At 47.5% G+C, this 13654-nt stretch overlaps 1 protein-coding gene across 5 annotated transcripts in view; it reads left to right on the forward strand.

Annotated features, from left to right (window-relative positions):
- ERBIN (erbb2 interacting protein) overlaps positions 1-13654 on the forward strand; it is a 2559118-nt gene that overhangs the window by 1152216 nt on the left and 1393248 nt on the right. The window lies entirely within an intron of this gene.

Consider the following 13654-nt stretch of genomic DNA (forward strand, 5'->3'; position numbering starts at 1 on the left):
CTAAACACATCAGCCCCAGTCGTGACTCGACACGCGTGTCGAGCGATCGGCAATGGAAGGCACTGAAAGAGCAGTCTGACGATTCTGTCCCCCCTGGGCGTTCCCGTTCACGATCACCACATGATAAAGACCAACCATCTGCGTTTGGAAATGGTGCCACACTCCCAATAGTCCTAGCGGCTCCTTCGTCAGAAGACGACTCCGACCTCTATGCTCCCAAGTCAAAGCGCGTAGCGTCTACTCCCGAGATTCAGCGACCTCCATCTACCTCCGAATCTCGACATGAAGCATCCAAGACCACCTCCGAACCTCGACGCGAAGTGTCGAAACCCTCGGAAACCCCTAAAACCTCCGGAAAACATTACTCTAGTCACGGGAAGGGGGAGAAACAACACAAGAAACCTGCAGAACACCATAAGGAGAAACATAAGGCTCCTAAAGAAATGGGGAAGTCCAAAGTCCCTGACGCTACCCCTAAAAGTAAAATTGTTCCTCCCACTCCTCAGGATGAGGTACCAGAACAGGAGAGGTTTATCAGCTGATATTGATAGGGTGATGAGAAGAATGTAATTTATGGCAGACTTGTATGAGAAAGACCCAAACTATTTTCATAGTTATGCTAACACCCCCGCTACCTCTGCCACTTTGGGTTCTAAAGACTCTCAGCCCCCTGTTAAGACTCCACTCTGAGGTCTCTCAGAGAGTTTGGTCACAGACCCTTTGGTGGTTGAATCTTACCACCCAGAATCATATTGTGAGGAGACAGAACCACAAATGGTAGATGACCAGACAGGTGTCTCTTATTACGGGGATGACGAGGACCAGGAGGGGCAGGAGCAGGAGGCGGACGAGGCTGACGCCTACAATCTTGACTCCCCAATTCCTAAGGACCCCTCGGTGCATTACTCACCAATTGATAATCAGCCACTCCTCCAATGAGGTACTGTCCAAAGCAGCAGCCCATTTTCAGATAGACAAGGTGTCCAAGAAGATGGGGATTTCGTAGAAGAAATCCTAGGTGAGAAAAGAGCCATTACCCAGGCTATCCCGATATTAAAATCAATCCAGTGTAGAATTGATCCCTCGCTGGTAACCCCAAATCTTACTCGTGCAGTCAACCCACGAGTGGAAAAATTATTCCGAGCTGCACCCTCCGATCCCATGTAGATAAGGAGTCAATTAAAACCAGACTCCTTGGTGGTAATAACCACCAGAAAGAGGGCAGGTACACCACTTTCTTCTTCAGAGGCTCCTCCCGATAAGGAGAGCAAAAGAATAAATGCTCTGGGTAGGAGGCTGACGTGGAGGCAACCTTATCAGGCACGTATTGCTAACCGTAACACTCTTTTAGCAAGCTAGAACTGTCACCAATGGGAGCAAGAAGCTGCTCTAGTAGCTTGTGCACCTGAACCACTAAAGAGCCAGTTGGCCCAACTTGCAGCAGACGGAAGGTCTCCATCTGGATGCATCCTTAAAGCAAACTTGGATGTAGCAGTTAATGCTGGAAGACTGATGGCCGAAGGCACAGTAATAAAACTCCACGCTTGGCTAAGGCAGGCAGGGTTCAAACCCGAGACCCAAGCCACGCTTATAGACATGCCGGTAGAGCCGAACGTTCTATTCGGCAAAGGAGTGGAGGAGGCACTAAAGACAGCTAAAGATGAGTACGAAACACTAAAATCTGTCAGTCAACTCTCAAATCAACCCTCAGGTCAGAGGGGAAATTATAATTTTCCTCGCTTTCGCGGCCAAGGCTCCCAGAGGGGTTCCAGCTACTACCAAAATCAAGGAACCTCATGGGGCAACAATCGGTTCCAGGCATCACATGGATTTACCAGAGGCCAGCGCAGGCACCGTACTAGGGGTAGAGGCAGCCCCGCCAGAGGTGCTATACCACCTAGTAAACAGTGACGTTCCGCTTTGGGTCCCCTCTCATGCATCCCCAGTAGGAGGGGTGCGCATTTCCACCTTCACCCATGCATGGGAGGGGATCACTTCGCACAGGTGGGTGCTGTCCACAATGTCCGCAGGATACTGTATAGAACCATTAGCGTGTCCCCACAACCATCCTCCAAGACAGAAGGTACACTCATTGGAGCACCAGAAAATTCTTCTCGAGGAGATCACCACTCTACTTGCAAAGGACGCCATAGATCAGGTAAACGGGGGTATTTATTCAACCTACTTCCTTGTGCCAAAAAAAATCTAACAATGCGCCCAGTATTAGATTTGCAACCTGCAAACGAGTATGTCAAGTGTTAGGACAGTTTTTCTGAAGTCCAATTAAGGGCCTAGCAAAACCATTCTACTGAGGCAGTACAAGACTCCACTCTTAGTATAAGGCTGTACCACCGGAGTTCGGGGTAGCGTAGACAGAGCAGCCAGGCTTATCTTGGGAGGGAGAGAGGGCAGTAGATACAGTACAAGTGAACATTGTAATACAAATGATCCTAAGAAACTCTGAAACACTATGTATTGTAAAAATAAAGGATTTATTTAAATACAGGTAGGCCCAGATAAATCTAGGGGTTAAGTAAGTACTAACACATTGTATGAAATCACAATATAAAACACAACACTATACTTGAAAGCACACAGGCCCAAGTATAAACCTTATTTGGAACACCTAACAGTAGTTCTAGGGAAGTCAAAACCTTGTTATACACATTTTGTATAGGTCAAGCCTATTCTTTGGGAGTAAAAGACCAATGGTTACTTTTAGATTACTTTTGGTAATACAAGGACAGTAGGCCTTCCAGTTGTACAGTGACTCTTGGAACAAATCACATAAACGGTCAACTGGACAAAATACTTTTGGTGAATAGTGAAACTTATTCTAGGTGCAGTAAAAACCTATAACTACTTTTTTCATAACACACAGTTCTTCTAGGTGAGTAAAACCTAAGGATGTAATATGCAATTACAGATTCTTTGGAAATCCGGGAACCCCAGATTGAGGTTAGCAGTAACTCTGGTAACTTGTTTTGGATGGCCACAGCTAACACAAGGTATGTAAAACCCACTTACTTTAACTTCACAATGAAGGGGAAAGTAAAACCCAATGTCACACTTTACCGACTAGTTATTCTAGGTAGGCAACAACCTAATGTAGACTTAAGGACAGGCTAGCAGCAAGTCGGGGGAAGCAAGACCCAGTTGGGGGACACTCATACAGTTATCCTACAGAAATAATCTGGTGAAACTAACACATTACTTTTGTAAAGAGGCACAACCTAATCACAGGAGAGTAAAATACCTTCACATCTACTTTCCTTCAGACTGGTAAAACAGTGGCTAAGGAAGAAAAGATGTTAACCATACTTTTAAGAGTAGTGCATCACACATTCAAGATCAGTAATAACTTTTGTAACTGTTCACTCTGAGAATTACAGTTACCCACCAACTCTTTACAAGTAAGTAAAACACTTGATTTCTTTTCTAGGCAGAAGTCCCAATCCCTTCAAAGTATTTCCCTTAGAGCATGAGTGTTCTCAGTAGCAGAAGGGGGGTCACTAGGACTAGTGACCAACAGGCAGTGTTAGAATAAGTTCTTTAGTAGCAAAAGTTAGTTTCCTTAGGAAAACTGGCAAACAAGTGAGCTAGGGTTAGAAGAGGGTCCAGGGGCTTCACAGAGGACACCCCAGCAGGATTCTATCAGTGGGACTGGGTGTACTGGAAGAGGGACCTCCCAATCACAGAAAACACCCCAGGACTACACAGAAATCCCAACAGGCTTAAGGTAAGTATATACCCAAGCCAAAACAGTACCTCAGCAATGAAGAAGAGATTGCAGCAGGAGAACTTCAGGGACTGCAGCCAAATACCCAGTCAGTGGATTCCTTGTCCTGGTGACTGAACACAAGACCTCAGAAGGGACTTTGCAGCAGGGATCAATGAAGAAGGCTCTAGGCAAGATTTCTCCCGTGGCTGAATGCGGTTCTGCCGGTTTGGCGCCTTTTCAAGGTGCACAGAAGAAGCCAGAAAATTGCGGTTGAATTCTCATCGTTTAAAAGGTCCAGTACTCTTCTGAGGGGACTTTTTAGACTTGTTTAGTGTCTCTGGAGATAGACCAGGATGCCCACGAAGTTTCAGCGAGATTCAGAGTTCGGATGACCGTGCACCGCACAGTGGCTGGAGGTCCCAGGGTATTGGGGTATTGCAAGAACGCAAGGTCGCAGCAACCCATGGGATGGCTCAAAATGCAGGTCTTCCTGAGTCTAGTGGGTCTCACCAGGCTCTGGGTCGTCGTTTTTGGAGACCCCAGGTTGATCGGAAGGAAGGGTTGCAGCAGGCTCTGGTTACACAGCAGACTCTCCGGTCGTTGGAAATCATTCCCGCCGCTTTTCCTTCGTCATCCTCTTCGGTTTTCTGTTCCAGTGGTCGACATGACTTCAGCTTTCAGGTTTCCAGTATTTATCAGGAACTGCAACACAACTTCTGCATTCTCTCCCTGCATTTTACAAGAAAGGGGCGTTTGACTGTCCAATCAGGACAGCCAACCCCCCACTGGAATTTGTCCCAGTTGAAGGAAGACATAAGACAGAGGAGGGGGAAGTTGTGGACTCTTCTCCCACTTCCTGTGCTTGCAGACTGACTGGTGCCTGGGCGGGATGTCCAGGGGCCTCCCGCCAACGACAAAACTCAAAACAAATGAATTTCCCGCTCTGGATGTAAGGGGAAGGAACAAGAAAGGACAAGAAACACTAAAATGGCAGAAAAAGAAGACAGGGGCCATTTTCGTAAAATGAGCACCCTTAGGTGCCTTTACTGCAGCTGTGATCACAGCCCACGGTAAAGGTGCACCAAATTAGTAAAAGGTATCACTGCCACCAACCATTAAAGGTAAGCTTGTCGCTGTAACAGAATTGTTACAGTTTTAATGTGAAAGGGGATATGTTGTATCTCCCCAGCACTCCACATAAGGTGGGGTGTGCCGGTTTCACAGAATAAAATGTAAAAGGGATCCAAAGATACTTTCTACCCTTGGGAACTGTAGTTCACTCAAGGTTGGCACAAGAAAGTTAAATGGGGAGCCCCTATGGCAACCCAGCAACAACAGGCACTTATTGCCAATAAGTTGTTAAACATGATAACTTTAAAAAGACACTATGGAGAGTCTTAAAAATGACACCCATAAAAAGAGTTAAAGATTAGGTGAGTGTGGAAAAAGGTTCCCCCTCACTGAGGTATTAATGAAAAATATCCCACTAGAAAAGCAAAAAGTTCTGGAGTTGAACCAGGAAAAGATTTACCAGCTGTGTGGAAATCTTACCTAACATCAAGCCATAAAAATTCTGCATGACTAAACTCCAGAGGTAATCCCACCCCTACTAAAAAGGGGATTACATGGCAACATTGGATATGAAAGATGCCTATTTTCATATTTCAATGATCCCAGCGCACAGACGATTCTTGAGTTTCAAGATAAACAACCAGCACTACCAGTTCAAGGTGCTGCCCTTCGATATAGCCTCGGCACAAGGGTATTCACCAAGGTACTGGCGGTGGCGGCGGCGCACTTAAGTAGGGAGGCAATCACAGTGTACCCTTACCTGGACGACTGGTTCAACACAGGGGAAACCCCCTTAATTTGCAGACTAATTATTCAAAAACAATCGACCACCTCTTCCAATTGGGCTTCTCAATCAATGAGAAAAAATCAAGCCTGGTGCCAAGCACCTCAAAACAGTTCCTAGGAGCTGTCCTAAACACCCAAGAGGGATTAGCCTTTCCATCAGAGGAAAGAATTCGGAACATGTTGCTGCAAATTCCTCTATCAGTCCGGTCACCAAATAAAGGTGCGCAAAGCGATGAATTTGCTAGGCATGATGGCATCTTGTATTTACCTGGTTCCCCACACGCACCTGCGCATGCTTCCCATGCAGGAATGGTTGGTAAAACAGTGGTCTCAAGCAAGTGGTCAGTGGAATGATCTAGTGGTAGTTTCGCCAACACAAGTACAGAGTCTTTGCTGGTGTACAAGAGGAAATCTTACGAAGGGGAAACCCTTCTACGATCCAGAGATACAGGCCATTGTCACAACACACTCCTACCTAGCAGGGTGGGGGGCCCACTACCTGCACCATACAGTTCAGCATCTCTGGTCTTACATAGTGGCTCAGAACCACATCACTCTGCTAGAACTTCTGGCAGTCTTCAGAGCGCTTTGGGCATTCAAACCTCTCCTATCAAACCAGTCAGTGCAGATCCTAACAGACAGCACGACTGCAATGTTTTACCTAAACAAACAAGGGGGCACTCGATCTCCCAGTCTGTCCAAGCTTGCTCAGAGAATTTGGAAATGGGCACTCAAACGGAACATTTACTTATCATGCCAACATGTTCCAGGGGAACTCAGCTCGCTAGCAGATGCTCGGAGCAGAGATCCCCTCCCAGAGGAACACGAGTGGCAACTACATGGAGAGGTCGTAGGAGACCTCTCAATGGGGTTTCCTCACTATAGACCTATTTGCCACAAGCGAAAACCGGCAATGCCCAGACTTCGCATCCAGGTTCCCCCATCCAGGCTCCAAGGGGAACGCCCTATGGATGAATTGGCCAGGGATATTTGCCTATGCTTTTCCACCAACCCCTCTAATGAAGAAGGTGGTGAACAAGATCCACAGGGAACCGATGATGCTCATCCTGGTTGCTCCTATGTGGGTAAGACAACCATGGTATCCACACCTACGCAAACTGGCGGTGTGCGACCCCATCAAGCTCCCGTGCTGGTACAACCTACTCTCCCAGCACAAGGGGCTAACAGTGCATCCTCAGCCCAACTCAATGAACTTGGCTGCATGGCTCCTAAAGTCAGAGTTTTCGGACATCTCAATTTACCCCAAAGATGTATGAATATCTTGAAAGAGTCAAGAAAATCTAACACGAGGCACCGTTACTATGACAAATGGAAACTATTTATTTGGTGCCAGAATAAGCAAATCAGCCCAGTTAATTGTACTCCATCTAATGTCACCTATATGCTCCACCTACTGGATGCAGGGTTAGTGTTTAACTCACTTAAAGTGCACCTGGCAGCTTTATCAGCCTACACCACTTCTCATAACAAGGTGTCATGGTGGAAAATGCCAGTCCTCAAAGCATTTATGGAAGGGGTAAAAAGACTCAACCCTCTAATTTCTAACCCACCACCAGGTTGGGACCTTAATGTGGTATTTGCTAAGCTCATCGGTCCCCCCTTTGAGCCCATGCACAAATCTAGTTCCAAACACCTGACTTATAAAACTGCCTTCTTAGTAGCCATCACCTCCATAAGAAGGGTCAGTGAAATTCAAGCTGTCAGTGCAGGATCCTTTCTGTACTATTCATAAGGATAAACTGGTTTTACGCACTCACCCTAGGTTCTCACCTAAGTACATTTCCAAATTCCATGTTAACCAGTCTATTGAGCTACCGGCCTTCTTCCAAGAACCACACAGCTCTGCTGAGATGGAACTCCACACACTGGATGTGAGAAGAGCAGTCCTCTACTATGTAGACAAGACCAGACCGCTAAGAAAAACAGATCAGCTGTCCGTCTCCATAGTTCCATGCAGAGAGGGAGATCGCGCCTCGAAGAACGCCATCTCAAAATGGATAGTCTGATGTATTCAACTGTGCTATTCCCTTTCAGATAAGTCTCTGCCTTTCACGTCAAGGGCCCACTCTAGAAGAGGTACTGGAGCCACTCTGGCGTTCATTGCAAATGTAACCTTGACAGCATTTGCAAAGAAGCTACATGGAGCTCTATTCCCACTTTACTCAGCACTACTGCATTGATACTCATTCCAAGACAGATACTCAAGTGGGACAAGTGGTTCTAAGACATTTGTTGGCTCATGACCCTTCTCACATCCCACCTCTTTCTTCTAACACTACTCGCTAATCTATGCAGAGCATGTGATCTAAGCAGATTTCACAAGCCTCAGAAGGGATACATTATGCACCGTAATCGTATTTCTGATGCTTGTATCTGCTTAGATTCACATGCGTCCGCCCTTCCTCTCCTCTGAGAGAAGGCGCATGCATGCTTGTAGTCTTATCTGCTTGGATACTCATTACTCACGCTACTCCTCATGCTACCTCATGTCAGAAAAAATACAATCTGAGCGTCCTACACACGTGAGGGATCATGGGTACAGCGGACGTCACACTGGGTATAGTATCACTGGCACACCCTAGTTCAACGCCCCTTTTAGAGTTTTGAAAAACAAACTGTAATACTCTGTAGCTTCCACTAGATGTCGGCCTATGCACAGCATGTGAATCTAAGCAGATACAAGTGGCAGAAATACGATTACGGTGAGTAATGTATCCCATATATATTGCATCACTACGCCCCGTTCCTCTGTTCCTTTTTTCTGAGTGCTCAGCACTTGTTCGAGAAGAACAACCCTTCCGAATCCGATTTGATCGACTCGATTTATATTTTGCGTTTGAACCAAAATCGATGCAATTTGTCATGTCTACTCCCAAGGCACCAGGGTTCAGGTGCTGTGTGGACTGTTATTCAAAAATGTCCATCACCGATTTCCACCCCCCACCAAAACAATTTTCATGTGGATTCTCTGGAACAACCACATCACCCAAGACTTTGGGTCGTGTCAGAGGATGAACCCTACATCAGGATCTTTGGAGCATGGGACGGAAGGGCCTACCCTGGTGAAGGACAGACGCTGGCAGAAGGTGAAAAAGAGATCACACTTGAGGACACACTCGTCCTCGTCCCAAAAAAATACTAAAGACGCCAGCATGAGTGTCCTCCTTGGAGGAGCGAAGTAAGTCCCTCCAGGAGTTTGGAATATCAAAGGCCGAATGGGTGGCCTTTAAAGAGCAAATGCTCAAATTGGTACAAGTGGCTGCTGCTGGTACAGTTACTCCCTCGAAGCAGCAGGCCTCAGCGGCTCTGAGTCTGCCTGGTTGCTCCGGCATCAGAAAGACCATGTCAGGCATGACTATGTCTCGATGCTGACAATTGAGAGTCAGCACACGCCCCCAAAGCCAATGCAATGGGTGCTGATAACTTCGGTATGTCGCAAGGCAAGGCCGTCCTTCTTTGCAATTATGCAGTCCATATCCTATGAAGAAGGGGGCCCTGTGCCTTTTGACCTTGAGCCCATGACCGGGGCATCAGGGCTGGGGAGCTGCTTCTTTGAAGATTAGGCCAACTTGATTGCACTTGTTTATTCACTTTTTATGCGCACCAGACCCGTGGGTAAAAGGGCGCCATGATAAGAAGATGCAGAATTTACAAGTTACAGAATAAAAACAGTTGTACAGTATCCAATATACATTTTACATAGATACAAAATATACAATATACAAGATTACAATTTGGCAAATATTACAAATATAACTACTAGTTATAAGCAGTAGTACGTTGTTATTGCCCTAAATTAGGTGACGCATAGTCATCTAAACAGTAACACCAGTGGCCAAAGGAGTGGGGAGCGTCAGGTAGTGAACGACTAAGGGTCAGTGGAGATGATATGTTTGATTACACTTTCTGAAGAGTAGGTAGGGTTGATCAGCTCTCAGGTCTTGTGGCAGTAGGTTCCAGATTCTAGCTGCCTTCACTGGGAAACTATTTCCTCCGATCGTATTGAGCCTTTATCTGTGTTGCCAGACAGTTTACGTTGCCTGCTCTAGATGGTCTGTGAGGGATTTTCCTGTGGAGATTGTCTATAAGGTAACTAGGGGCAGCACTGTTTAGAGCTTTATGGGTCAGAGATAGCATCTTTAACTGTATTTTATTATCAGCAGATAGCCATTTGTGTTGGCGTCTGATAGAGGATATTTGTGTTCTTTTGTTTATCCCAAGTGCTGCTCTCAAGGCGTTGTTTTGTAAAGTTTGTAACCTCCAGGTGATGGTTTTATTAGCGCCGCTGTATAGGGCATTGCAGTAGTCAATTCTGGGGAGTATTTAGGCTCAAGCCAGGATCATGCAGCTGTCGTTAGAAAGGAATGGCTTACCGGCTCTTATCAGCTTGCGCGTATAGGCTGTTGTGGAGGCCAGAGATTTTACCTGTTTATCAAATGACAGAGTGGAATCAAGGTAGAAACCAAGGGTTTTTACTTCCTTGGAGACTTGGATGATATTCCCATCAATATTAAGAGGAAAATGCTTGGCCTAGTTTTTTTGTTAGTATGGGAGCCCAGGATTATCAACTCGGTCTTACCATTGTTCAGGCAGAGGCCATGGGTGGCCATCCATGCCTGGATGATGAGAGAAACCCTATTCACCAATTCCGTATCCTTGCTATGATCCCCAGAAAGCGGGAGGAGGATCTGTGTATCATCCGCATTGTTCGTTTAGGTGATACCCAGATGATCCAAATCATCAAATAGGGGCTTGGTGAAGATGTTATATAGAGTTGGCGAGACACAAGAGCCTTGAGGAACACCACACAGGATGGGTGTAGGGTCAGCGGCTGCTGATGGAGTGAATACTCTCATGGTTCTCTCAATCAGGAATGACTCAATCCATCTGATGGCCTCATAGGAAAAATGAGCGGCAGATTCCAGGTGTCTGCAGAGGACCTTGTGGTCCACTAGATCAAAGGCTGCTGAGAGATCAAGAAGTAGCAGGAGTACTGTCTTCCCCTTGTGTCTCAGCTCATTAATTTGGGATTTTAAATCGATTAGGGCAGTTTCAGTTCCGTGTAAAGGGGTGGAAGCCAGATTGTCCATCTCCTAGGAGTTTATGCAGTTCTACATTTTTCTGAATCTGATTATAAGCAGCTTTGTCCAGTATTTTGAGTAGAAAAGGTACTGTAGTGATGGGTCGGTAGAGAGCCTGCCAGAGGCTAGCGGTCTAAATACCCCCCCAGACCTAGATACCCAGCAGGTAAATCCTTATGGGCATGTAAACAGTCAGTACCGGCGGATAGTTGAAAGAGTGGTGGAGGCTTTGGGTTTGTGTCCGCCAGCAAAACCACTCTCTGCTTACGAGCTGACGGACATCCTAGACAGGAGTCAGCCTACAGAAAGGGCACTTCCTTTAAATACATTTGTTGCTGACCACATTGTAGCTCTCTGGCAAAGACCGTGTTCCACTCCTCCAGTATATTCTGACCTTGCAAAAAAGTATAGGTCAGCAAGGGGGATCCCAGTTTCTTTCTACAAACCCCACTCCTGAGGGGTTGGTGTAGTACAGGCTACTACAATGAACACAAGGCCAAAAACTTGCATGTCAAATCTGCCCACTGATAGGGAGTCCAAGAAACATGACACCCTTGCAAAGAAGGTGTTCTCCTCAAACAGCATGGCTCAGAAGGCAGTAAATGCGTCATGCGCATTCACAAAATATTGTCACGGCCGCAGAACATATCAGCACAGGGTAGATATGGGAAGGGTTCCTGCGTATAGTTGATAATGGGAAATAGGTGTCTTGTGAAGCACTGCCGTCAGGCCTGCATATTGCAGACTGCGTCAGCAGAGCCATGGGTTCAGCCACAGTACTAGAGAGCTGGTGTATCTCCATAGTTCAGATTTTCAACGAACGTCCAGGCAAACCTGCTGGACATCGCCTTTGATGGCAACCATCTTTTTAGTACCAGGGCCGACCAGTCCTTTTAGAAATTCAAAGACTCCAAGATTGCGGCTAAGCGACTTGGTCTAGCTGTGCAACAACCGCCGAGGATAGCTCAGCGGCAACATGCTTGCTTTGGAAACAAGACGACCCGAAGCAACACAGGTTCGATGCTTGGGTCCGTGCTTAAAAACCTCTGGCTATTAAGCGCATTATAAATACGCAACTAAGAGACATATTCCTGTAACACCTTCTTGATGCCCATGGGCTGTATGAGATCTTTAAAAATGCAAATCCTTTGACTTTCCGTCTAGGGGAAGAGGATACAGGCAGTTATGTCCTGTTCGGGAAGAAAGCACATCTCTCTCTCAACACCAGGCTGGGACAGAGGTGTTTCTCGTGTCTCGGAAGGGACACGGGAGCCTCAATGGTCCAGCCGACTGCAGCAACAGCTTTGAGTTCTACCCCCATGTTTGGCCGGTCAGGGGGAGACTTGGAAAGCTTTTGCCCCAGTGGCGGAAGATGACCTCGGACACCTGGGCATTACAGTTCATCCAATGGGAATAATGTGCCTTTTTTTTATGGAAATCAGACTGCCTCCTGCTCCCCAGCATCCGGAACAGAAGCTCCAGGTCAAACTATGAGCCCTGTTGATGAAGGGTGCCTTGGACTAGTTACGTCCTGAGCAGAGAGAATCGTGCTCGTATTTCCTAGTACCCAAGAAGAGGGAAGAACTTCATCGCATTTTGGACCCAAATACGTAGTTCCTGAGGAAGGACGTTTCTCCAGGCTCTTCAGCTGCATGGCTGGTTCTGTTATATCTACAGAATGCTTATTTCGAGGGGATTGGGTCCTCCGACGTATTCCATATCTGACAGTAATCACCACAGCTGTGCTGCTTCGGAAAATCTCTCGGCGTCTGCGTCGACACGCCGTCCTCGAGGACCTCCTCCGACGGCCGGCGTCAGCAGATGTTATTAGTAGGACGCACAACGCCCGTAGCCTCAGTTCTGTTTTTTCCGCGAACGTGTTCGCTTCGGAGATCCCGGGAGAGGTCCCGCTCAGACAAGGGCAATCGTTCTAGTCATGCCCGTTCCAGGTACTGGTCCTCAATGCCCTCGAGACCGTGTGAACCTGTGAAGTCGTCAAAGAAGACATCGACGCCTGTGGCGCCGAGGTCGTCGACGGACTCTCTCGAGGCCCCGCCTCCGAGGAAGTCGTCAACGTCATCGACGCCTAGGCTGTCGAGAGACACGCTCACGGCTCCGGCCTTGAAGCCTGTGTCGAAGCCGTCGATGCTGTTGGCGCCGCGCTCTACGCCGATTCCCTCGATGCCTTTCGAGGCTGTGGTGTTGGAGGTAGCCCGTGGCACGGGGGAACCCCCTAGAAAGGCTCTGGCCAAGGCAAAACATGTCTTTCTCCCTTATTCAATGCCCACTTTCCAGCCTATGGAGTATATTTCCGAGGTAGAAGAGGGTTCTGAAGATGGGTTGGTTCCTGACATGGTACCAGATGAGATTCTTTCTGTTTATAGCAAGATTGAGGACCTGCGTCAGTCACTGCATGACGCCAGTGGTTTGGACACCTCTCGGAGGTGGAGTTCTGTAGGCCTGAGCCTGGCACCCATGCCGAGTCATCGTACCGGCGCCTTATGTCGAGGGTCACAGACTACTTGGGGTGGTCGGCGGCCCAAGTTGATTTTGTGCTGGATGACCTGGCGGATATCCCGACCAAGGTCCACCCGCTGACCTGGTACTGCCATTCCATATGGCTCTGCAAAGAAGGGTAGAAGCAGCTTGGACTGCTCCGGAGAGTCACCCGGCAGTGGGCAAGTCTTTGCCGCGAAAATACTGCCCAGCCAGTAGTGACCCCTGCTACTTGACCACGCACCCCACTCCGAGGAGTTTGGTGGTGCAGGCGGCTACGGCCCCAGCAAAGCAGGCGTCGTATCCTACCATCCCTCCTGAGATGGACGACAAGCGTTTTGATGGTTGGGCGAAGAAAGTGTTTTCTTCAGGGGGGTATGGCTCTTCAGGCGGCCAACTCCGTATGTGCCTCGTCACGTTTCACGCACTCTCTGTGGAACTGTATTTCCTTAGCGGCTGAACATATTCCCTAAGGGGG

This window comes from Ambystoma mexicanum, chromosome 6p (genome assembly GCF_040938575.1).
Source record: "Ambystoma mexicanum isolate Mex_15411 chromosome 6p, UKY_AmexF1_1, whole genome shotgun sequence".
Classification (NCBI taxonomy): domain Eukaryota; kingdom Metazoa; phylum Chordata; class Amphibia; order Caudata; family Ambystomatidae; genus Ambystoma; species Ambystoma mexicanum.